At 37.0% G+C, this 24,250-nt stretch overlaps 1 long non-coding RNA gene across 3 annotated transcripts in view; it reads right to left on the bottom strand.

Moving 5' to 3' along the window:
• Gm40552 overlaps nucleotides 1–24,250 on the bottom strand; it is a 135,271-nt gene that overhangs the window by 28,946 nt on the left and 82,075 nt on the right. For all 3 annotated transcript variants that reach the window (XR_872918.1, XR_872916.1, XR_872917.1), the window contains 2 exons: nucleotides 3,719–3,819; nucleotides 1,973–2,103 (listed from right to left, as the gene is read on the bottom strand). This is a non-coding gene — a long non-coding RNA (predicted gene, 40552). The remainder of the gene's footprint in view (nucleotides 1–1,972; nucleotides 2,104–3,718; nucleotides 3,820–24,250) is intronic.

The raw sequence follows: 24,250 nt of genomic DNA, 5'->3' as shown, positions 1-24,250 counted from the left end.
AGGATTCAAGAACATTTGGTTTGGGGAAGAGTGAGTAGACAAATGGCATTACTCATTTAGAAACTGTGAAGGCAGTGTTGCAGAGCCAGTGGGAATGATAGGCCCAGAGCTCTATTTGTTCCTTCGATGTTTCCAAAGCCTTTGTAATTCTGGTACAATCTGAGCTAACAAGAAAGCACTTGCCTGGTTTGCTCTAGAATTTAGTATAGAGTCCAGTGTTTACTATTTTTACTTGGAATCATTAGTAAGAAGATTGAATTTAAAGCTACCAAACTTTGAAAATGAACTTAGCGTATATACATTTCATTGTAGAGGTATATGTTTCTTTGGCTAGATAATCTGTGGCTGGATGAAAATTCTCTAAATCTAGTGATGGTGTTTCCATTCTTCTCATATTTATTGTGAAGGTCTTTAAAAATGAATTTTAGAGTTATAATACTCTCCCACTTTCTTCCTTACAGTCCTGTGTCTATTGTCTTCCTTCCATCCCCTTGCATACACCACAAGGTCTCAAACTGAAAGCCTCATTTACTTAGATTGTTTATATCCTCTCTCTCTCTCTCTCTCTCTCTCTCTCTCTCTCTCTCTCTCTCTCTCTCTCTCTCTCACACACACACACACACACACACACACACACACACACAGAGTTAAATGTACAAAAACAAATACAACCTGCTGAGTCCATTTTTAGTTTTTAAGTCTATATGATTTCCCTGGCTGGCTATTTGCTATTGGGTAACTGTTGGAACACAGTTCAGGAATGAGGTCTTATGAGGAGAATTCTGAGTGCTCCAAGAAAACAGTGGAAGAGTCTTGTGACTTCAGTTTCTTTAAAACACAGGATTATTATTGGAATGTGTTTTCATGGTCCTCCCAGGTGTAGCAAATGGGAGAGAGTTTACTTGGGATTACTCATTATTGCTTGCTGGTGTTATTTAATTAAATGTCTAAACCATCCTTTACATGCCTCTTAAAAAACATAATGTAGTTTTGCCATGTGTGGCTTGTCCTTGCGGTTGTGTACAACTTGAACTCGTGAGATGCTCACTCTCGTGGCTTTTCTTAACCCTCAGAGTATAAACTGTCTGATGCTCTGAATAAGAATGGTTATTCCTAAGACTTTAGACCGGTGGATCTCAACCTTCCAAATGCTGTGACCTTTTAGTGCAGTTCCTCATGCTATGCTGACCCCAAAACATAAAGTTATTTTTGGTGATACTTCATTAGCTATAATTCCTCTGCTGTTATGAATCATAATGTAATTATCTGTGTTCTAATGGTCTTAGTTAATCCATGTAAAGGTGGTGGCAGCCCACATGTTAAAAAACACTGCTTTAGACAGTCTTATTTATAGGCTTCATTCTCATAGGTAGAACTGTCTTTATGTTGGTGATAGATAACCAATAATAGATTAATCCCGTGGGGACACTAATTCGCTCTTTCTGAGAAATCATTAGTGGCCTCTATCTGTGTGTAGGGATGAGAACCTGTGAAGTTTCACCCTGCTATTCTTTCACTCTGTGTTATGCAGCCACTTTATAGGAAAGACTTTCACAGTAGAGTTCTTTGTATTCTGGCTCTTACTATGTGTCCCTCTTTCCTACTATTTCTTGAGTCATAGGTACAGGAACTGTGATGTACATGTCCCCCTTGTGGCTGAGTTCCCCATGATTGGTTGATCTCTGCATTGTATACACTTGTAGATTTCTGTGATCTCAATTTGCTATAAAAAGTTGATTCTCTGATGCAAAGTATTAGCTACACTTATAGATGGGTACAGGGTAAGATTGATAATATTGTTGGGAACTATGCTGTTATAAATGTGGCAATTAATAAACTGTTTCTTAACATGCATGACCTCAATAGGCCCAGTAAGTTGAGCTTGTTCTAGTATTAAACGTAATTCCACTTCCATCCTGCTCGGGTTGACTGAACTTTAAGTCCAATTAGAGAGCTCTTGGTTTCAACCAACCTGTCAGTTGCCATTGGTTGCGTCTTTATGTCTAGTTTTTCATGTTCACCATTGTTCTGGTTCATAGATGTCGCAGATTGGTACATCTGTTAATTGCTTCCTTCCTTCCTTCAGAAGCTTCACAAGTATTTCTGGTAACATAAATATTTATTAAGTGTACTGACAATGAATGAAGTAAGAAAAGAAAAACAGTCATTTTTTCAGGCTATCAATTTTAGTAAGGAAAGGCAGAGCAAAATCATTAACCAATAAACCAACAAATAAGCAATAAATATGAGAAAGTATGAGAAGAGTTGTCAATACTTATACAGAATATTTAGAAGATGAAAATTTCTCTAATTCACTTTAACATATAAGGCCTATATGATCGTGGTGTGGCATTTTGAGCAAATTCATTAAAGTTGATTATTTTTACATCTTTAAAACTGAGATTAAGAACAATTCACATAGTGTAGTGGATCTTTGTACACAGCTATGTGAAATGCAAATACTAAGTCTTACAGGCATTTATTTTGTGCCATTTGTGAGCACATGGACCAGAAAATGTCCCATTTCTATCACAATAATTTCTATAGTAATCTTATTACACCTTAGCTAAAAATGATCATTAGGGCTTCTTAAATTTTAATTTGCATTATTGCATGGAAAAATATTGCACCTTACATGGAACAGTTTTGACTCTTCTATAAAAACCTGGTGAGGATAAATCTCCAAAGAAGCATCTATGAAACTCCACAAAATCTTATTTGTCAGCCTCACCTCATTTTGTAGTCTGAAAATAAATTTCAGAAAGAAATCGTAATATTTTTTCCTAAGTAATAAACACTGCCTTCTCCTTGGTCTGGGTTGTGAGTATTTTCAAGGGGATTTTACCTTCACAGGTACAAAGAGAGAAGATCCTATTTTAAGAGAACCCTGCCAACCCCTTACCTGTTTCTGTCTAGGTAGAAGATGGATAGAGCCTGATATCAATGATACCTGACCACAGAGACATACCAGCCAGGGCTGCCTCAGCTGGAACTCTGGGCACTCATCTGTGATGTAGTATTGAGTAATTTCCCAGCCCTGATAGTAAGCAGCTCTGGATTGGTACAGCTGGGGTCAACCCTGGCTGCCTTGAGAGTATCATGAGAATGGGGTGTCATGGCATGTATCATGAACACAGATGCCAAAGCAGCAGCTGCAGGCTGACCAGCCAAACCACATAGCATCGCCCAAATCTTTATGAGATACAGTTAGCGATGGTATCTCTCTTAGAGCCTTCATCATCCTTTATTTTTTACACAGTTCCAACAGTAATATACAGCCGGGTCAAGGGGAAATGCTGTGATCTCTGTCTATATACCCGAACACGTACTATAGTCCTGCTCTATCCTTATTTGTATTGTTACCTTCTGTAATATTCTTTCTCTCCTTGTTCCCTTCAGTTTTTTTTCCAATAGGAAAAATCAGAAGATATTTTTATATAGTTATTAAAAACATTATGAAGTTTGTGTGGGCTAAGTTATAAATCATATTGTCTGACATTTGGTATATACCAACTTTTCAAAAATTAGTTAGTCCCATTCTGTTTTCTCTTGCTCTGGTTGAAATCAATTCTGCTTAGTAGGAGTATTAAAGTTAATTAAAGTTGTTTTCATGAGCTGGGAGATAACTCAGGGGCTAAAGCGCTTGCTGCTTAAGGATATCAATGGGAGATTAGATCTCTAGAATCTAGGTAAATGTTGGTTGGGTGCGGTGGTCTACCTGCTTTTCGAGCCTTAGAAAATGGAGACAGGGATCCTCAGAGCAAGTTGGCTGCTCATGAGACTAGTTGTATCCTGAAGTCTGCATTTGATTTAGAGGTCCTGCTTCAAGAAGAAGACAGAAAAGAATTAGAGGATCACTCTATATATCATCCTCCACATGTATGTGCACATCTGCACTTATGTGTACCCCCACACAAGCAAACACACAAAAATGTATGCACAGCACACATACACACACACACACACAAATGGAAAGCAAAGAAGAAATGTCTCAAGGTCACATAATTAAAATTAAAAATAAGAGGTAACTCCAGTTCTTACAAATATTTTTAGCGAACATAAAATGTATGAACATTTAATAGAACATTGGTATAAAATTAATAAGATACCTTGCATTTATATTTACACTTAGATTAATTGAAATGAAACACCTTAAAATTTCAGACCTTCAGTCCTTTTTCTGTATTTGAAGTATTCAGAGATCATGTGATTACATGGACAGTACAGGTGCACAGACTCATCAGCTTTGAAGGGAAACTGGATAGATGTAAAAACTACCAAACATGATCTGTTAATCCTTACTATTTGTTAAGCAAAATGAGATGAGGGCAGTTGTAGAGGCTGACTTTTTTTTTTCGACACAGGGTTTCTTTGTGTAGCCCTGGTTGTCCTGGAACTCACTTTGTAGACCAGGCTGGCCTCGAACTCAGAAATCCGCCTGCCTCTGCCTCCCAAGTGCTGGGGTTAAAGGCGTGCACCACTACGCCAGGCAAGGCATATGTCTTTAACCCCACTCAGCACTCAGGAAACAAAGGAAGATGGATATTATGGAGTTCACTTTCAGAGATGTCTACAGAGTAAGTTCCAGTACAGATGGGGATACATGTCAGACCCTTTCTCCAAAAGAAAATGAAAATGTTTATTGAAAAACATGCTACATATACTACATAAGGACAAAATTGTTATTTGGTAGAAACATGAGCAATTTCAAGGATTTGGTGACCAGAGAAGAAAAGTTCAACTCTGTAGGTGCGATATCAGGGGTCCCGTAGAAAGATGTCTAGTGTCATAATGACTCCTGTTGCTGTGATAAAACATCAAGACCCCAGCAACTTGGAGAGGAATGGTTTTATTTCACCTCCACTTCTACTTCAAGGTCTGTCATCTAATGATGGCAATGCAAAAATCTAGAGGCAGAAAATAAAGAAGAAGGCATAGAGGCAAACTGCTTACTGGCTTGCTCCTCATGGCTTGCTCAGCCTGCTTTCTTATAGAAAACCCAGGACTATCTGGGCAGTGGTGGCATTCACACTGCCATTCAACAGGAAAATATACCACAGGCTTGACTACAGGCAATTTGATGGTTCTGTCCCCCAAATGACTCATTAGTGTCAAGGGTACACAAAACTAACCTTACAGTTAGGAAAGGGATACCCTTACCAACTGGGGTGCGGCTTGGTGTCTGGAATCCTTTACCTGGAAGAGCCAGACAGAGGGTGTTGATGTGTGGAAGTGTTGGTGAATTATATAAAAGACATTACCAGGCAAAACATGCATTGAAACTATGAACTGAGAAACTCTTCTGCTTCCTTCCATACAAAGAACAGAAGCTAACCCAAGAGACTTATTAAAATACATAGCACAAGATTCAGGGAAGGATAAGGAAGAAATGCCTGCCAAAGAAGCCTCAAGACAGAGATGTTGAATGTTGCTACAGAGCCCAAGAAAAAGTGGAAGTCAGAAGAGCTGTCTGTGACTCCTATTGTATTGAGACTGGACTGTGCTAAGCCTCCCTTTCTGCCTCAAGTCACACACTGGATACCGTCATCCTTCCTCTCTAACATCCACAGTCATAGATACTGTCACTTTGCCTCTGGCTTGTCCTGCACTTTGGTTGATTGCACTTTGGTTTGTTCATTTGACTCATGCATCATTCACTCAGCTGTGTCGACTCCTGTGAACCCCGCACTAGCAGCACAGACAGGACAAGGCACTAATTTCCTCTCTAGGACTCATTTCTCTGTGACGTGTCTTATATTAGACTGTACCAGGGAAAGTCAACTCTGTTTCCAATAGCAAACCCTCTTCATACAGGAAAGTATTTCACTTCCCCTATAGCACATGAGAGGAGAGGGGTGTTCTAGCTTTGTTGCCTCTTAGAGATAAGTGCTATCCTTTCTCCCAGGTCCTTACCTCAGGCACTTCTGGATTTCTGTTGGATTGTGGCTCTCTCCAGGAAACATAACAGTGATCAAGAGTAGAATTTCATAAATGATAATTCAAATCACTTCAGGCAGTGCTTTTTAGTTTTATGCTGCAATTTCATTTCTTTTCATAACTATTATTTATACTGGCACTGCCGTTTTAAAATATGAAGTGATCTTTCTAGACATAAATTACATTAAAGTAAATATATTTTGGTGAAATAAATCATAAATGCTATTTTTCAAGTAAAGAAAACACTAGTTTTAATCTTTGTGATTATAGTTGAATCAATATCTAAAATTTGGGAAATTCTGAATTTGAGGGTGAGCTAGGAAGGGCAGTACCACCTGAACTCTATCCCTCAGAAGAGCGTGTCATCTCCTTAAGTCACTTTACATGGAAGAATAATGCATTTGCATGGATTATTATTGATGCAAAGAACAGCATCAATCTGAAAAACAACAGAGACATGTCTAAGATTTTTACTCTTCTCAGATCCATGCTCACGTAAAGAGAGCTTATGACTTAAAGGGAACAGCACTGATATTGCACATTGCTGCTAACTCCCCTGATGCTCCTACCCAATGTAGCAGGCAAAGGAGACCAGGTGATGTTGGCACTTGGGAGCTGGACTTTAGGGAAGGGATTGTGAGTTCAGGTAAGCACAGTCTTTTATAATGAGCAGGAAGCTTTCCTGCCAGTGTTCAGCTTGGCAAAACTATGTTTCACGTGCTAAACTAGTGTGCTTAGCTTTTGCTCCAGAGCTTGGCTTTTGCTCCAGAGTAAGATCTTATCTGTGTCATCCCTAACCATCATGTGGCTGCTGTATTTCAGCAATGTGATACCTAACAATCAGTAGCTTAATAGATACTGATTTGGTTTGATCATTGTCTTGATCATTTTGATGAAAACAGAGCCATACTTCTCAGTCCATATATAACAGGATATATCAATATATCAAGATAAATTTATATGTATGTATACGAATATATTATGATAAAAATAATGACTATAACCTATTCATAGACAAATATTACATACACTTAAGTTGATAATAGCATAACATATGAATGTAAACAATACATAGGCTATTACTGGGGTATTGCATGAATAAACTATGGCACTTTTATTATATAGCATATTATTACATGTTCATACAAAGAAGTTATTCAGAAATGTGTAAGTTCAGTTGATCTAGCAAGCTGGGAGGGCTGTTCAGTCATTTTTTTTAAGAGGTAGGAATGTTTACAAGAAAAGCCATTAGTTATAGATGATTTTGCTTTTATCCAGATGAGCGTAACATAAAGAATGAGACATATTAGATGAACATACTTATCACCACTCACTAAGTTAAGGTGTTTATTACAGATTGGATTTACCCGCTTCCCAATGTTTACTTGGGAAAAAATCAAGTAGGTTTCTGAGCAGCATACTTCCTATCCACATGAAGCATTAAGGATCCCCTCATTTCTCACAGCCACATTTTCTGTGGAGTGGCAGAGGTAGAAGTTTTCCTATTATGTTAAAACCTTACAAAGGAAAAAAAAAACTTTCAGCCAAGCTCATACCAGAAGATTCCATTAACTACTCTTAAGTAGTATTTTTTCCCTTTAAACATATATTGCATTTGCCGAGGCATGATTTTCCATTGCTCTGCAACAAGACCTTTGTGCAATTATTTTTTGATAAATGTCACCATTTATCTTTACTCTAGGCTGAAAGAGTCAAATAAGTATGACACCCAGCTTCATAATCCATGCATAAATCATTAGATTACATCTACATTTGTGGATGGAATGGAATCAACTTTTTAAAACAAAAATTACAGGAAACCTCGGCAATGTGAAGAATGGCAGTTATTGTAATCCTTTGTAGCCGAATTTAACTTTCTCCAAAATTCAGTAAAGAATTCACATGCTATTTGGAGAAAAATTATTAACCACTCAAAATTAAACTGGATACTTTATTTAGACAAAGATGACTATGAGTTGACAGAAACTATTTTTGTAGACAGCTTTTGTTTAGTGGCACTTTTGAATGAATAATAATTCAACACTGGAGAAATGAAATTAGCTTTTTGTAGTGAGTCATAGACCTTAGCAGATTTCAGTTTATCAGAGATGAAGCATTACTTAGACTAATATATTTTGACCATTTATTTTAGGAAAATATAACTGAAGTGTCCACATGAACTAGAGGGCATCTGGAGCAGGCCAGACAATCACACTATTTGGAAAGTTGATTTGAAAGTCTAAAGTCAATTGGGAAAATGGCTTCAGAGTGGTGATATGTACACTAATCCTGAAAACCTTTTACATGGTGAGACAATCAGTGTCCACACACCGTTGACAGCTCTCTACTGTGGTCTAGTGAAACAAGACTATACTGGTTCTTTAGTAGACTTCAGCTTTCTTTCCTATAACAAATCCAGAAAAAGGAAAATCTAGTACATTATTTGGTAGATATATGAATCAGTTAGCAAATCAGTTAAACTTTAGAACTTAAAATGAATCTTTGTAAATAATGGGATTCAGACACTTTTACATAACTACTAAGATCATAGCACACATCATAATTATGACTTGGTCTTCCCAGTGCTCTTTCTTTGAATCTATTGTTATTCAGGATAATTTGAAGGTTGTAAGCATTTTTATCATTTAGTTTATAATGCATCTTTAGCATTTTCCTACTCCCTTACTCCTTCCAATTCCTTCCACAACTCCCCTACTTCTTAATTCATTTTCTCTTCCTCTTTAATTATACATGTGATTTAAATATATTTTATGTTTAGTGTCCACATTAAATTAATAAAATCGATAATTTATTTATAAATGAAATATGCTCAGTACATTTAGTATGGCTCATATGTTCATGTGTTTAAAGTTGACTGCTTGGAATTAGGTAATTTATTATGGATCCTGTCCCTAGAAGACTAGTCTTCCCTCACTCCGCATCCATTAATTGCCTGTAGCTCTTGACCTAGTAATGGGACCTTATGAAAATTTCCTCATCCATTAAGGCATGTCAGACATTAGTTATGCTGTCATCTTTTGTAGGTCTTCTTTAGGCAACCATATTGTTGAGATTCTTTGATTTCTTGCTTTCCCTTTCTCTCTGCCCTCCTGTAACTACATCGAACTATGACAATATAAACTACTATATAGCCCTGTATATATTCCTTCATGTCCTTATGGTAACACCAAACAAACACAAATGTGTTACTCCCTTTGAAAAACAACATGAAAGTCATCTGAATCATAGTAAATATATTTGAATATGCTTGTTTGTTTGGAAAGAAGGTTTCAAGAGGCACAGCAAACATGTGAAAGTCACTTTGTAAACCCTTTGTAGTGTTCTGTCCTTATACCACGTTATCAAACTTCACTGCAAGTACTTTTACATTCTGAGTCATACTTCCTGGTTTATATGTGTGTGTGTGTGTGTGTGTGTGTGTGTGTGTGTGTGCCTAGAAATAAAGTTATAGAAAACAGGTATTTTATAAACATTTTTCTTTATTTTATATAGATGCCACAATGCTACAAATTTAATTTTATATTTTGCATATTTTTATACCACTCATTTCGGAATCTCTTCCTCTTAACTTAACTAACATGTTCCTAATTCATTTCTTTGTATATCTGTATAATACTAATATGCCATAAAATAGACATATTCATGCAGTGTCTCTTTAATGGCATGTGTATTATTTACTATAATTCATTATGTTATGATCAGCTTCTTTATACTTTCACACTAATAATTTTCTATTTACAAATGTCTTTCTAGGCTTTGTTTTAAATATATATTGGGAAATATGGATTAGAAGGTAAAGACACTTACCATGGAGCCTAATAATATGGTATAAAGTAAGAACAGGTTTACAATGTGATTTCCACATGTTTGCTGTGTCTTTTGCAACCTTCCCCCAAACAAAAAAAAAATCACAAAACATATATATTAAAATTCAGATAATTTTTGTGTTGTTTTTCAAAAGGACTAACCCTGTCCCTAATGTTTTTGAGACAGGGTCTCATGCAGTTTTGGGGACCCTGAAATTGCAATGTAACCAAGGCTGACAGTGAAATCACACATATACACGTGCTTCTCTCTCTCAAGTTTTGGACTCACTCAGACTTCCTCCAGCATGGAGCTGGATTTATAATTTCTCATTACTCTACCAAATGTAATTCTATTTTATTTTTTCTGAGGCAAAGAAATTCAAATGCTTTCAGGGAAACCTATTGTTCTTTTTTTACCAAGAGGTTCACACTCTTCACACTCATTGACCTTAGCTCAAATAGCAGCATAATTGTGAAATGTCAATTGTTATTTTATCATCAGTTACTTTTATATATATATATATATATATATATATATATATATATATATATATATATTCTGTAATTATTATATAATTAAATGAGCAAATAATAATGTGCATGTAAGCCATAGCTAATAGTAATGAACCACAAGAGAATGATAATTATTGGCTATTTTCCATTTAAAGATAGCTATGTCCTTAGAATCAAATATAACATATTTTGATATAACATCAAATCTAACATTATACTTTCTAGATTTCTATGCTCATCACATAATTTTAGAAATGGTTATCAATAGGAGGACTGGGCATGTGCTCTCTTGCAGACATACTATTCAATAAACTTTCCCATATATAACTCACAACACCTGACTCACCATATTTGTGGGGAGGGCCTGGCCTCAGCTTCCATTCAGGTCTCAGCATGGCATCTGTTTTCCCTTGGGTCACTCACTTTTGGGTTCACTCCTGTCTTCTATGTTGCTGTGCTCACCCCTGCCCTGTCCCACCCCTCCCTCCTGCCTTCTGGCAGATTGTTCTCCTGCCATAGTAAGTACTCCCGTGTGCAGGTGCAGACCTTTTGAAAGTTAATTCAAATTCACACCACATAAATATTCTCCATGGAAACAGTAGCAGAAATATAATAGAATACACATTGTATTTGACTGCGCAGATGAGATTTTATTGTACAGTACTGGCTCTTGAAATTTTACAGACTGAAAATTCCTATGGTCTGCCACAAGCAACCCAGAGACACAAGAAATTAAACATTGCAGTCTAAAATTCTACGAGGGTAGAACACCATTGGTGTCCATTCCTATCTGGCTATGAAGGCCAAATAACCAAGAGATCTAATGTCCACATTCTCAGGTCTTCAGTCAGATATAGATCGGATTCAGCCTTTCCTACTTCTATGTTATTTCAGCTTTAAAAGGACTGGGTGGTATTCACTCACATTGGGAAAACCAGTCTGGTTTACTCAGTCTACTGACAGAATACTAAGACCATTCAAGAACACTTTCTTTTTTTTCCTCTTTCTTTTCTTTCTTTTTTAAAAATTTTTTTAATTAGGTATTTTCCTCATTTACATTTCCAATGCTATCGCAAAAGTCCCCCATACCCTCCCCCCACACCCCTGCCCACCCACTCCCACTTTTTGGCCCTGGTATTCCCCTGTACTGGGGCATATAAAGTTTGAAAGTCCAATGGGCCTCTCTTTCCAGTGATGGCCGACTAGGCCATCTTTTGATACATATGCAGCTAGAGTCAAGAGCTCCGGGGGTACTGGTTAGTTAATAATGTTGTTCCACCTATAGGGTTGCAGATCCCTTTAGCTCTTTGGTTACTTTCTCTAGCTCCTTCATTGGGGGCCCTGTGATCCATCCAATAGCTGACTGTGAGCATCCACTTATGTGTTTGCTAGGCCCCGGCATTGTCTCACTAGAGGCAGCTATATCAGGGTCCTATCAGCAAAATCTTGCTAGTGTATGCAATGGTGTCAGCATTTAGAGGCTGATTATGGGATGGATCCCTGGATATGGCAGTCTCTAGATGGTCCATCCTTTTGTCTCAGCTCCAAACTTTGTCTCTGTAACTCCTTCCATGGGTGTTTCGTCAGGAACACTTTCATAGACACACCAGGAAGTAATACAAAACCAGATGTCTGGATTTTCTGTAGCCCAGTCAGGCTGGCATACACTGTGGACCATCGGATAACAGAATGCTTTGTCTAAATTTCAGTGAGATGTCATGCTTCTCCTACATTTCAGAATACCCAAAGGTGTGATATGGAGGAGATGAGCCACTGATTCGGACACCATCATGCCTCAGATCTGAAAACATTGCTCAGGTCAGCATGGACTGTCCATACACACACATTCACTTTCAGTGATGAATAACGATCATTAGCTACTTTCCATTGAGAATATCAGTGGGGATGAGTAATAGCATTTAAGTGGCAACATCACATCAAAACAGGATTTAAACATTCATATTTAAACAAATTAAGGAAATCACATAAATGTCAAATGAGAGGCATGCAAAGAAAGAACCCTGTCATGGGTTAGTAGGAAAAGCTGAAAAGCTGAAAAGCAGTGATAACATTATTATCAGGATGTCAACAGAGAGAGATGCCATTTGTACAGGTAAGAGGAAATGCGTTGACAGCAAAAATAATCAAGTATATAAATGTCACTTGGTAATGATTCTCTTTGACACTTTTATCTAAGATGAAGGGTAAAATTCAACTCAATGCATTTTTTATTAAATTTAAAATTAGTGTGATTGTACTGATTCTTATATTCTGGTTTATCCTGGGTATCATGTTTTTTCTCAAGTGTCTGCGCTTCTTAATGAGCAAGGGGAATTTTTACTGTTTTATTCATATGTTCCTCACATTGAAAGGTATATAACAATGCCTGAAGATATTAGGATTAAAATGTTGACACAGCAGACATTGGGAGAGGGGACAAGTGGTCATTCCACTGAAACACATGTTTGCTAAGAATCTTTCATTGTAACTGTCCTGCCCCATATGGCCTGTCATAGTGTTTAAAGATTCAGGCTCAGAGTCCAAGTACACTTTAGGGGTCATAAGATGGCCAATGTCTTCGTGTGAAAAAAAGAGCCAATAACTCAATTTACCACAAAGACTTGGTAAGGTAAAGGAGTTCTCACTGATAATACTTTTAAATATTTCTCACTGCTAATGCCTTTGAATATTTATTAATGTTAATGTGTTTGTGTATCTCTTCTGTATATGATTGTTTCATTACTCAAATAAGATGAATTCCCGAATTTGCCAATATTGAAATTTCTCTACCTAGGATAAAACTGAGAGTGATGATGAGGGGTGAGACTGGGGGGATGATGGGAGAGAGATGAGGAGGAGATGAGGACCAGATGGTTCTTTCCTGATTTTCAGCGGTGTTTAGTCATGAGATCTTAAGCACCACGGCATTTGTTTTAGTCATAGTCACAAAAGGAAAGAGAAATTTCATATACTTTAAGAATCATGGAGGGCTTGGCAAGACATTTCTGAAAGTTGTGGCAAGTTACACAAATCTCTCTGGCCAACAACCATAGGACTATACAAGAAAGGATGGTGGGGTGTCTAGTCTTCATTAATACTCAATTGTTTATCCACTCATACAATTATTCATTTAGTGGCTGATAGAGAAAGTCTAGATAACAGGAAATTTCAAAGCTGTAGCCAAAATTAGCATAAGCCAAGGAGAGAATAAAATTCCAGAATTCCAGAGCTTTGGGCTATTTCAAGTCTTTGTTGATGGTGTAAAAGGAAAGAGTGATAATAAACTCTCTCTCTCTCTCTCTCTCTCTCTCTCTCTCTCTCTCTCACACACACACACACACACACACACACACACACACACACACACACAGAGAGAGAGGGGGGGTATAGGGATAAGAAGTGAGACAGAGAGGGAGACAGAGAGGAAGAGAGAGAGAATCAGGAGATATTTGAATATGCTTTTTGCAAATGCATGACCAATGCTGTTTGTTATTGGGTCTTCAGTTTTCTTACACTGAAACCTCTTGTCTCCTGTCTCCTGTCTGTGTCTCTGGCTGAGGAGCCCAGGCAGAAGGCAAAGAACACAGAGACAGAGAGAGAGACTCTTTGAGAACATAATACTCTTCTCCTTCCTAGGATAGAGGACAATAAAGAGAGAGTTGTCTTAGGGGAAGACAATGATGAGTCAATGAAGAGAAAGTTGGCTTAGCAGAGTGACTCTCCAGGAGGTTGCATGGCACATCTGAACCTCAGTAGCAACTCAATCTTAAATCTTTTTTGTGATCCTTGAATATTGTCTCTAAAAATCCAAGGCTGACCCTAGCATCAAACTATTGTAGGGCTTGTGTAGGCCCTTCAGTACTTAAAATTCTGCGTCTCCTAAATAGCCAAATACATACTGTCTTAAATATTTTTAAGAAAAATTATACTAAATTTAAGAAAGAATTTAAGCATTCAATTTAATTTTGAGATGAAAAAAATGTAGTAAAACTATTAGGAGAGATAAATATAGTAATATATTAATTATATATAACTAATAAACTAATATGTATTAGTATTATATATGTCATTGAATATATAAATCACTATATAAAATGAAATAAACTTGGAAGCAACAAAAATATAAGCCATTAAAATGAATCAGTTAAAAGTTTCATGGCGGTCTATGGAGGTAGTTCATGATAGCACAATGAGTAAAGCACTTGCCATACAAGAATGAGGTTCTGAGTTCAAACCCCCAGAGTTCCAATGCCTGACTCAGTGACATTCATGTCTAATCTGACTGTTCCTTCTTTGGGATGGGGAGTAGATACAGGATAATCTGCAGAAACTCAAGGACTATATCTTCTGGCATACACAATGGCAAATAAGGAGACTCTGTTTCTACCATGGTCAAAGGTGAAGACAGATACCTAAAGTTGTCCTTTGATATCCATGTGATGGCATCGTATTCATGCTCATGCCAACAAATATACAACACATTATTTACATACACAGAAGAATGCAATAACAGTGATGAACTCCAAAACCAACAAAGTGTCATGGTAAAATTAGTTAGAAAGCTTCTAGACTCACACAGTGACTCCTACACAGAGGGATTTTTATGGTAGTAAAAACCTAAAAACTAAGTGGTTAGCTCTCCACGTGTGATTCGTCTTAAAACTTTAAAAGAGTTACTTTTACACAAGTATACATTTTCAGGAAAATAAACTTACGTTTTTTCGAACCAAAGAATATTGATCTGAATTTTCTACTCTGAATCCTGTGAAATCAAGTCTGTTGTATAAACTATAGTCTTTCTTCTTACACCGGGTCACTGTGACAACTTGTCAAATGGCTCTTTTAAACTTAAGTTTGTCAGTCATAATTTGGCATAGCCACATTTTTTTTTAGGTCTGCTCTTGTTTCTATGCCCAGAACCCTTGTAATGGGATTTTCAGCCTGATGTATGGCACCTTAAGAGAACTGTTAAGATAGACAACAGAATACCTCACCCAGACCTCTGAGGAAAGCTGAAGGGTTAAACCTCACAGGATGGGGCAATGTTTTTTAGGGAGGGTCCCCAGAGACATTTGCTTTGAAGAGATGGAATTGGCTTCTTTTGTTTATTGTTTTGTTTTGTTGTTCTTTGTCTCTTTGTTTGGTTGGTTTCTTGATTTTTTTAAATACCAGTTTGTGTAGGTAAAGATTATTTTTTAAATAAGAGTTTGTGTATGGATCAATGACGTACATGTAAGCTCACTACATTGGTTACTGTGCCATTCATTATGACAAATACCAAATAATAGATGATTTAGGGAAAAAGGGATTACTTTAGCTCAGTTTCATGCAGAGGAAGAAGTATGGTAGTTGGGGTGCTCGTGGCTTTGTTCTGTTGCAGGATATTTGGTTACAATATGAACCCTGAGATTGTGGTACTTACTGGAAATACCTGTGTCTGGTTGTGGAGTGGTTCTTTAATCTAAGAGCTTTGTGTTTATTTTTAAGGGGATTAAATAATTCCTGCTAATTCAGCTAGGAAAAGAAAGCACCCAGCTGTCCTTCCTCCACAGCCAATGTCCCAAAATGAAAAGGAAGCCCTCTTTCTCTGCGCTGTCTCAAAAGTCCTTCAAATTGAATGTTCTTCCCTTCTACTTCCTGTGCATCACTCTATCTATCCTCCAAAATTCCTCTTACTCCAATGGTTTTGTCCTAGATTCACTTCCTGTCAACTTATTGTTTACTCCACCTCTTGACCTATGGGTGACTTTACTTAATTATGTTTACAATAAACAGAAAGCTCTTGGATTAAAGGAGTGTATCAGGGCTGAGCCACATCACAACTAGAGACAGTTTTTTGTTTTGTTTCGTTTTGTTTTGTTTTCTAGTAAAAAATAAAATCTTGGGTTTCACAGCATGATCAAATATCCAGCAACATTGTTCTTTCCCTATTTTCATTCAGTCTGGGACTCCTGCTTATGAGATGGGGCTCCCACTTTCCAGATGGCTCCTTCCAACTGACTTGATCCTCTCAGGAAATGCCTTACAGGCATACTTAGTCAATTATTAATACCATCAAGTTTCCAGTCAAAAGGAATCATCACACTAAGGAAAATAGCAAATGCTCAAGATACAAGGTAACAACTGCTAGATTACTTGAGTGAAAGCAGGAAGGACAGGAGATTTTTATTTGAACAATAATATTTTGCTAATTCTTTGATAATTACACATGGTATACTTTGATATCATCCTTCTTCCTTTCCTCAGTTTCTCCCAGACATACTTCCTCCTCTTCCACAGCCTCTTTTTCTTATCCTCTTTTTTGTTTTTTACTTTGTTAATCTGCAGCCAAATGCTTTTAGTGTTAAGAAAATTTAACATCAGAATATGTAGTTTTTAACACCATTAGTTTATTTTGTGTCTTTGTGCACAGGCAGAGGAGAACACAAGAATTTGTTTTCTCCTTCTACTATATGTTTTTAAGGATCAAACGGAGGTTCTTAGGTGTGTTGGCAAGCATTCATGCCCTCTCTATTTATGGATAGTGTTGTTTTCATCCTTATTTACAGTTTTGTATCAAATATCATCAGCATGCCATCACATGTTACATGTTTAAATATGATTCCTAAAAAATTTATAACTGGTATATTATACTAAAATTACTCATCTAGTATATAAGGTTAGTATCTAACCTAAGTTTTGTTAGTAAGTAGATACTTCTAGGGTTTTTATTTGATTTTTGGGTAGTGAGTGTTCTAGATTTTTAGTGATTCATCCTTCTTTGGACCAGTTGACCTTATAGTTGTTATGCTCTTCCAGCCAACAACTTTCCCTATTTGGCCTATGCCCAGCCTTATAACCTGTTGTTGACAAGCAGATCTATCTAATGTTTCAAATAACTGTTATGTGATTGTGCAGTAAATCACCATGATCAAGCCAGGCAACAACAAATTCGATCAGCCAACAGCCCATCAGTTCACTAACATTCAAGTGAACCTCAACAAGATCGATGGAAGCATCCTGGTGGTTACACAGACATATGGAAGGTAAAGGCATACTGTTCTGCAATTTGAAGTTGTTCATTATGTAATGATATTTTGGTAGCAAGTACTAAAGATCCAAGTAAACTTGGTACTTTATAAACCATAAGAAAGGAAGTCTGTGATGTCATTGCAAAACTGACCCCAGTTTTCTTGAGTTTCTAATTCATAAAAGCAAAATTACTTATTTACATAAACCACACACATTTTCTAAGGTTTAACTTTAAGTTAAGGATAAAAAGATGTCTAAACACCTGGAAAATACTTGAAGGCAATGATCCTGCTATAAAATGCCACTGTTTTATAGAAGGTAATTAATAGGGACATGGTGAAGATTTTAGTGAATGATCCAAAACAGAAAGGAAACTGTCCATGACTTGTCAATAACAAAACAGAGTTATGTACAGACAGAAATGAAGACAGAGGAATGTTAGAAACATAGTTACATTTTGAATATTGAAAACGTAACTGAGGAAGATTTAGAAGACTTAGTTTTATGAAATTGCATTAAAAAAAAAAACAGCTCTTTAGTTGGATTTGGGTTTTTTGTTTGTTTGGTTTGGTTTTTCCAAGCAGTTTGCTGAAGTTGGTAGCATTGCTTTTAAGTATTGAATTTCAGTTTCATGTAGGACAGTGTTTCTCAATCTCTGGGTCAGGACTCCTTTGGAGGTCAAACAACCCTTTCACAGCAGTCCCCTGAGATTATCAGAAAACACAAATATTTACATTATGATTCATAAGGATAGCAAAATTACAGTTATGAAGTAGCAATGAAAATACTTTTATGGTTGGAGGTCACCACAGTATGAGAAAGTATAATAAAGAGCCATAGTGTTAGGAATTGGGAACCACTGATAGAGAACAATTTATATTATTCTAATTTTTATCCTATGGAAAGAATAACTACTTTGTAGATGAAGAAATAGTTACTTTTTATTGCTTTCAAGTTTCATCCATTAATATATAACCATAGTTAGTTATACCACTCCCCTTTCTTTTCTTTCAACTTTTTCTGTGCCTCCAGTCCTTTCTCCAGTTCATATGCTCTCATTATTTGTGGGTTACATATACTTATATATACCCATTTATGAATGCCAAATGCCCAGTTAACTTAGTGTGGCTCTATTTATTTAGAGCCAATCTCTTAGGACTAGATAACCTATCAGGGGGCTCATCCCTAAAAACACCTGATTGTCCTTCTTCAATATCTTATTTGCCAGCAGTTCTTCACTTAGGGGTAGAGATTTGAGAGAATTCTCTCATGCTTTATAACATATGTATTGGCATTGTCAATTTAAAAATTCTTTTTTAGGCAACCATATTTTAAGATGTTCTGGGTGCAGTTTCTCTGTCATAGAAGACATGCTCATAGCAGACATTGTAGACATTAGGCCTTACAATTTTTCCACCTCATTTTCTGTGATAGCTTGTGAGAGTTATGTGTAAAAGTTATGTTGTAAATGTACAACTGGGGCTAGGCACCCCATCATCAGTTGACTCTGCTATTTTGACAGCTATGGTCTCTATTTGTTGCAAGAAAGAAAAAAGAAAGTATCCAGAATGCAGTTAGAAATTATTCTGGTTTAGGTGAATGACAATACTAGGCTCTCCTAGAGGTCTACAGCCTAACCACCATGAATAGTGGGCTAGGTTTCTAGTTCCTGGCATGAATTTTATCCTTTGGAATGAGTCTTTTTTTTCCATTTTTTATTAGGTATTTAGCTCATTTACATTTCCAATGCTATACCAAAAGTCCCCCATACCCACCCCCCCACTCCCCTACCCACCCACTCCCCCTTTTTGGCCCTGGCGTTCCCCTGTACTGGGGCATATAAAGTTTGCAAGTCCAATGGGCCTCTTTGCAGTGATGGCCGACTAGGCCATCTTTTGATACATATGCAGCTAGAGACAAGAGCTCCGGGGTACTGCTTAGTTCATATTGTTGTTCCACCTATAGGGTTGCAGTTCCCTTTAGTTCTTTGGGTGCTTTCTCTAGTTTCTCCATTGGGGGCCCTGTGATCCATCCAATAGCTGACTGTGAGCATCCACTTCTGTGTTTGCTAGGCCCTGGCATAGTCTCACAAGAGACTTTAGATGGCTATACAGTCATAAGTCCCACTATTGCATTTATTTCTTGCGATATCTTGCTGTTAAGGTCATTGTTGTGATTCACAGGGATCCTGGTTGGATAGCACTATTAATTTATCTTCTCCCTTAGAAGCTTACACACCTTTAAACAAAACAAAACATAACATAACAAAACATAACATAACAAAACAAAACAAAACAAAACAAAACAAAATAAAGCCCTGAGATCTGGTCCACAGAAAGGAAGCTTCCAGATTACTTTCAACTCAATTCCCCCAAGCCCTCTATTCAAAGTGTATGGTGTCTTTGGCAGTGACTTACCTTCAGTTTCTGGGATGTAAGCAAGGTAAATGGCATAGCCTATATTGTTTTGGGAATCTCTTAGATTCTACTGACCAACAAATCAAAAGGAGGCTCCCCATTCCTGGCATTGGAGTTTTTGTTAAATGTTCTATGGCCCTCATTACCCTTACTGGCATAACTTCATTTAATAAATATTAATATACATATATTAATATTACATATTTTATCATAATATTACATAAAACATATTATATTACAGATATTAATATATAAACATACACACATACATATATAGTGTATGTATGTATGTGTATACATATATATAGTTTATAGTAAAACATAATTTAAAGGACACAAAATAATATAATTCTCCATGGATTTTAAATCATCCTTAGTAATGTCTATCTACCTCACTATCTCTTCCACTTTGTACCTCTTCTTTCACCCTTTCAAGTTAAGTGTTATCCCCTTATTTTTCTATTTTCTGGTTCAAAACCACTATATCCTGCCAGCTCCCTAATCTGAGCTCACAGCCAGCATCCAAAGTTTCATTTTTACTTTCCTGGTTTATTGGTACTCTAAGTTACTCAGCCTCTGAAATTTGTACCTAGGATCAACAAATAAAACTTAAGACATTCATATTTCTGATTCAATGATACTCCACTAAGAATACTTCCTCATTCTATCCATTTAGTAGAAAATTTCATGGTTTTAATTTTGTTTACTGCTGATTAATATTTTGTGTATAGATAGCATATCTTTATTTATTGATTATATGAAGGACACTGAGTTTGTTTCCATTTCCTTGCAAATTGACTAAAGGAACAATGTATATATATGGCTGAGCGTGACATATGAATCTGGATACCAACAGGGGTCATTCATTAGGAACAAAACAAGGAACAAATATATTGACAGTTTAAATGTCAAAGCAGGTAGATATTATTTCATTTGTTAAAGGAAACTTTGTAGGCTTGATTTTGACATGACTGATGAGTTGTGTAGATGACCCAGGTACATAAGGGTTTTCATGAGTAGTAGAAGGCATACGATTAACCTAAGAGATGGCCATAAGTGGGAGACGCCTCTTTATGTCATTGACTTTCCTAATGAGGGATTTTGAGTGACCACATCAAGCTGGAAGGAGTGGGAAAAAGTGATATGTCTCCCAGGATTTTCAAGGTCAGCATAGCCCCCATCAACATTGTGGTGGTTTGAATATGCTTGGCCCACATTGAATGGTACTGTTAGGAGGTATGGCCTTGTTGGAGGAAGTATGTCACTGTGGGGTGGGCTTTGGAGGTCTCCTCCTATACTCAGACTCCATCCATTGTCAAAGAGAGCTTTCCCTTGCTGCTTGAAAGACACTCTCTTCTGATTGCCATCGAATCAGGATGCAGATCTCTCAGCTCCTTCTCCAGCACTCTGTCTGCTTGCACACTGCCATGCTTCCTGCTATAATGATAATGGATGAAACCTCTGAAACTGTAAACAAGTCCCCATTAAATGCCTGCTTTTATAATAGTTGCCTTGGTCATGGTGTCTATTCATAGCATTGGAATCCCTAAGACAAACATCTTTTACTTTCCTCAGTAATACCCATTGCTGACTTTAGACCCCTTAAACTGTATAGACAGTGCGTTACTAGCTGGATTAATCAAAAGAAAACAAAAACAAAAACAAGAAAAAGAGTTGAGGTAAAATTGGCCTGAAGTTGACAGTGGGAGTGGGAATGGAAAGGGGAAAAGAAATAGATGGGAAATATAAGGAAACCAGAAGCAACAGAAATGCGGTAAAAAAGCACATTTGAGGAAAAGAAAATGTTCCACAGTTTTTGACAACAAGGAGAGTTACTCTAGTGGAAATGGTTTTCAAAAATGCATGCAGGGCATCCTATAATGCTTTAAGAGAAGAGTGGGGACTAAAGGCCCCCCTTTGATCATGGATTTGTGAAGGACTTAAGCTCTCAGAGAGCTGCCCACACTTGGCTCAGCTTCCTTGTTGCTGGCTTTATTCTGCATGCCCCATGTAAAGCAGCAGCTGCTGACTGCATTGCTGTAGTATGAAAATTACTGAGAACTTTTTTTTTCATTACTTGGCAACACATTTCTGTCCAGGTGTTTGAGAAACTCAGACCATAATTATGCCAAAGCAAGAGTAGACGAGGAGTTCAGTCAAGGAAGCCAGATTGCTTTTTGTCAAGAGAGTCTGTCAAGAGAGAGCCTAGTGTGGAGGGACGAACGTGAGCTTTGTGGAAAATGCTGAATTTGCATACTGATTCCAAATTTAGCTCTGAGATATGGTACAAACAAATATCAAGTTCCCCAGATTTCAGATTTTTGCTCATTGTTCACTCTAAGTAGATTCTCATTTAGCTGATGGGATTGTTGCATAGAACAAGTGAATTCATAGCTACAGTGGGTTCAGCTGGTATGAAGTGGATGCTTTGCTAATTTCAATATAAAAGAAGAAGCTTAAGTGAGTAAACATCATATATTTTAGGGATATGGTGGTTTTCATTTTCAGAAATTCAAATCAAAATAACTTACTGATTAAACATATATTCTACCAGCACAGTGCACTAGACTAAAACTTGTCCAAGGCACTACCATACAAGCCTGTCTAAACCCTAAAAGAAGTGAATCAAGTTTTGTTAATCTATAGTTAGTAAAAATAACATCCCCAAATCTAGATTGTCCTTGTTTTTCCTATTGGGATATTTTACTAATATTTAATTATTTTGACACTTTGTAGACCAGTTAATTTGTAGTAGACAGTATTGAGAATAACAGACCAGGGGTTTATGTATGTTAAGAGGGATAAAGAAAAAGAATGTAGTGATGAGTGTGGAGAAAGGAGAAAGGAGAAATGAAAACAAAAGAGCAAGACATGAGAATGGAGATTTGGAGAGACAAAGAGAAAGTATTCATGAGGAAAGCAAAGGTTTAAGTTTGAAGAAAAGTTAAGGGAAGGAGAGGAGAGAGGGAGAGAGAGGAGGGAGTTAGGGAGGGAGAGGAGGGAGAGAGGGAGGGAGGGAGGGAAGGAGGGAGAGAAAGAGAGGGAAAGAGAGAGAGAGAGAGAGAGAGAGAGAGAGAGAGAGAGAGAGAGAGAGAGAGAGGTGATAAAGCAGACTTATTTATTCCTTCTCCTTACCATGCTTGAAATGAAGGCATATGAGGTGTTAATTAGTTCATCTCCTTGCTTATTCATACAGTGGCTATTAAGAGTCCACTGGAAGCTGTGAATGCAGAAAGCAATAAAGCACCCTCAATCCTGATGATCATAGAATTTGTAGAAATTCTATGATCATAGAAATATAAGCTAAGATTTATTAGTTCTTAGTACTAATGAAGCTAGTGTTACTAGTTCTGCCTTTTGGATGTCAAAATGTCATTGTGGTTACCTAGCTAGTGACTGCATTAGTTAGACTTCTATGGAGGAACAGGGGGGTAATTTGAGCCTATGTTACAATGTTATTTATTCGATTTGCTTTCATGCATAGACTGGGGAGTTCAAGGATGGCTGTCTACAGACGTGAAAAGCTGAGGACCATGTGGATGCTTAGTTCATACTGGAAAGAAAGAATAGAGAGAAAAAGAGGAGAGGAGATAACCAGGGAAATGAGAACCCCAAAATGAGAACACAGGTTTTTGAGATTAAAAGATCCTCTGGTGTCCAACACAAGGTCCACAGAAAGATGTGTCACTACACTGAAATGTGGCACGTTTCCAGGAACAAAGAAAGAAGGCGACTGATGAGGGTCATAGAGTCAAGAACTATATTCCAATAAAGCTGCCATAGCAACTGCACAGGGTATTCAACAACGAATGTGTCCAGAGATGGAGGAAATTAGATCTCCTACCTCCATTGATTACTAGCGTTACAGTAGGAGTGTAGAATAAAAACCATCTGTGATAAGCTCAAAATCACCGAGGAAAGAAATTATATGGGTTATAGAAAAATTAAAGCCGGGAACACATAGGTATAAAAGAAAGGGTGACAGAGAAGAGAGAAGCAGGGGTTCTTTACTTCCCTACTTTTGATTGAAGAAAATCTTCAAAATTCAAATAACTTCTGCTAAAAGATACAGTAGAACATTTGAAGGAGACCTTTACACAAGTCGGGCAGAATTTAATTGTAAGTACATCAGTTGTTAAACATATACATAATTATATGAATATCATTCCTCAAAGTGAACTATATGTATCTATAATCTGGTATAGTCAATCTGTTGTGGGTAATGTGGAGACCAAGGAGAGTGGTATTGAGGGGGAGTGTTATGTCTAAATTTCCTGTTGCTTAGTGGAGCCAATAGATGCTATTGGGGTTTAAAATCACAAAGTGACAAAGCAAATGCTTTATTAAAATATACCCAAGAGAAAACTGGTTCGCTGATATAAAATTTGAAATGATATCTTTTGTTCACGTTAACTTAAAAACAAAGTTTGTGAAAGTATACAAATTTAATGTTAGTGTTTTATCTTTATTATTTCAGTGTTTGTGTGTTTGTGTGTGCATATGTGTGTGCTGTTTGTACCTGTATGTCGTGTGTGTGGGTGTGCA

This window comes from Mus musculus, chromosome 12 (assembly GCF_000001635.26).
Source record: "Mus musculus strain C57BL/6J chromosome 12, GRCm38.p6 C57BL/6J".
NCBI lineage: Eukaryota > Metazoa > Chordata > Mammalia > Rodentia > Muridae > Mus > Mus musculus.
Note: the sequence above shows the minus strand (reverse complement) of the source record. Positions and strands in the feature narration are given on the sequence as shown.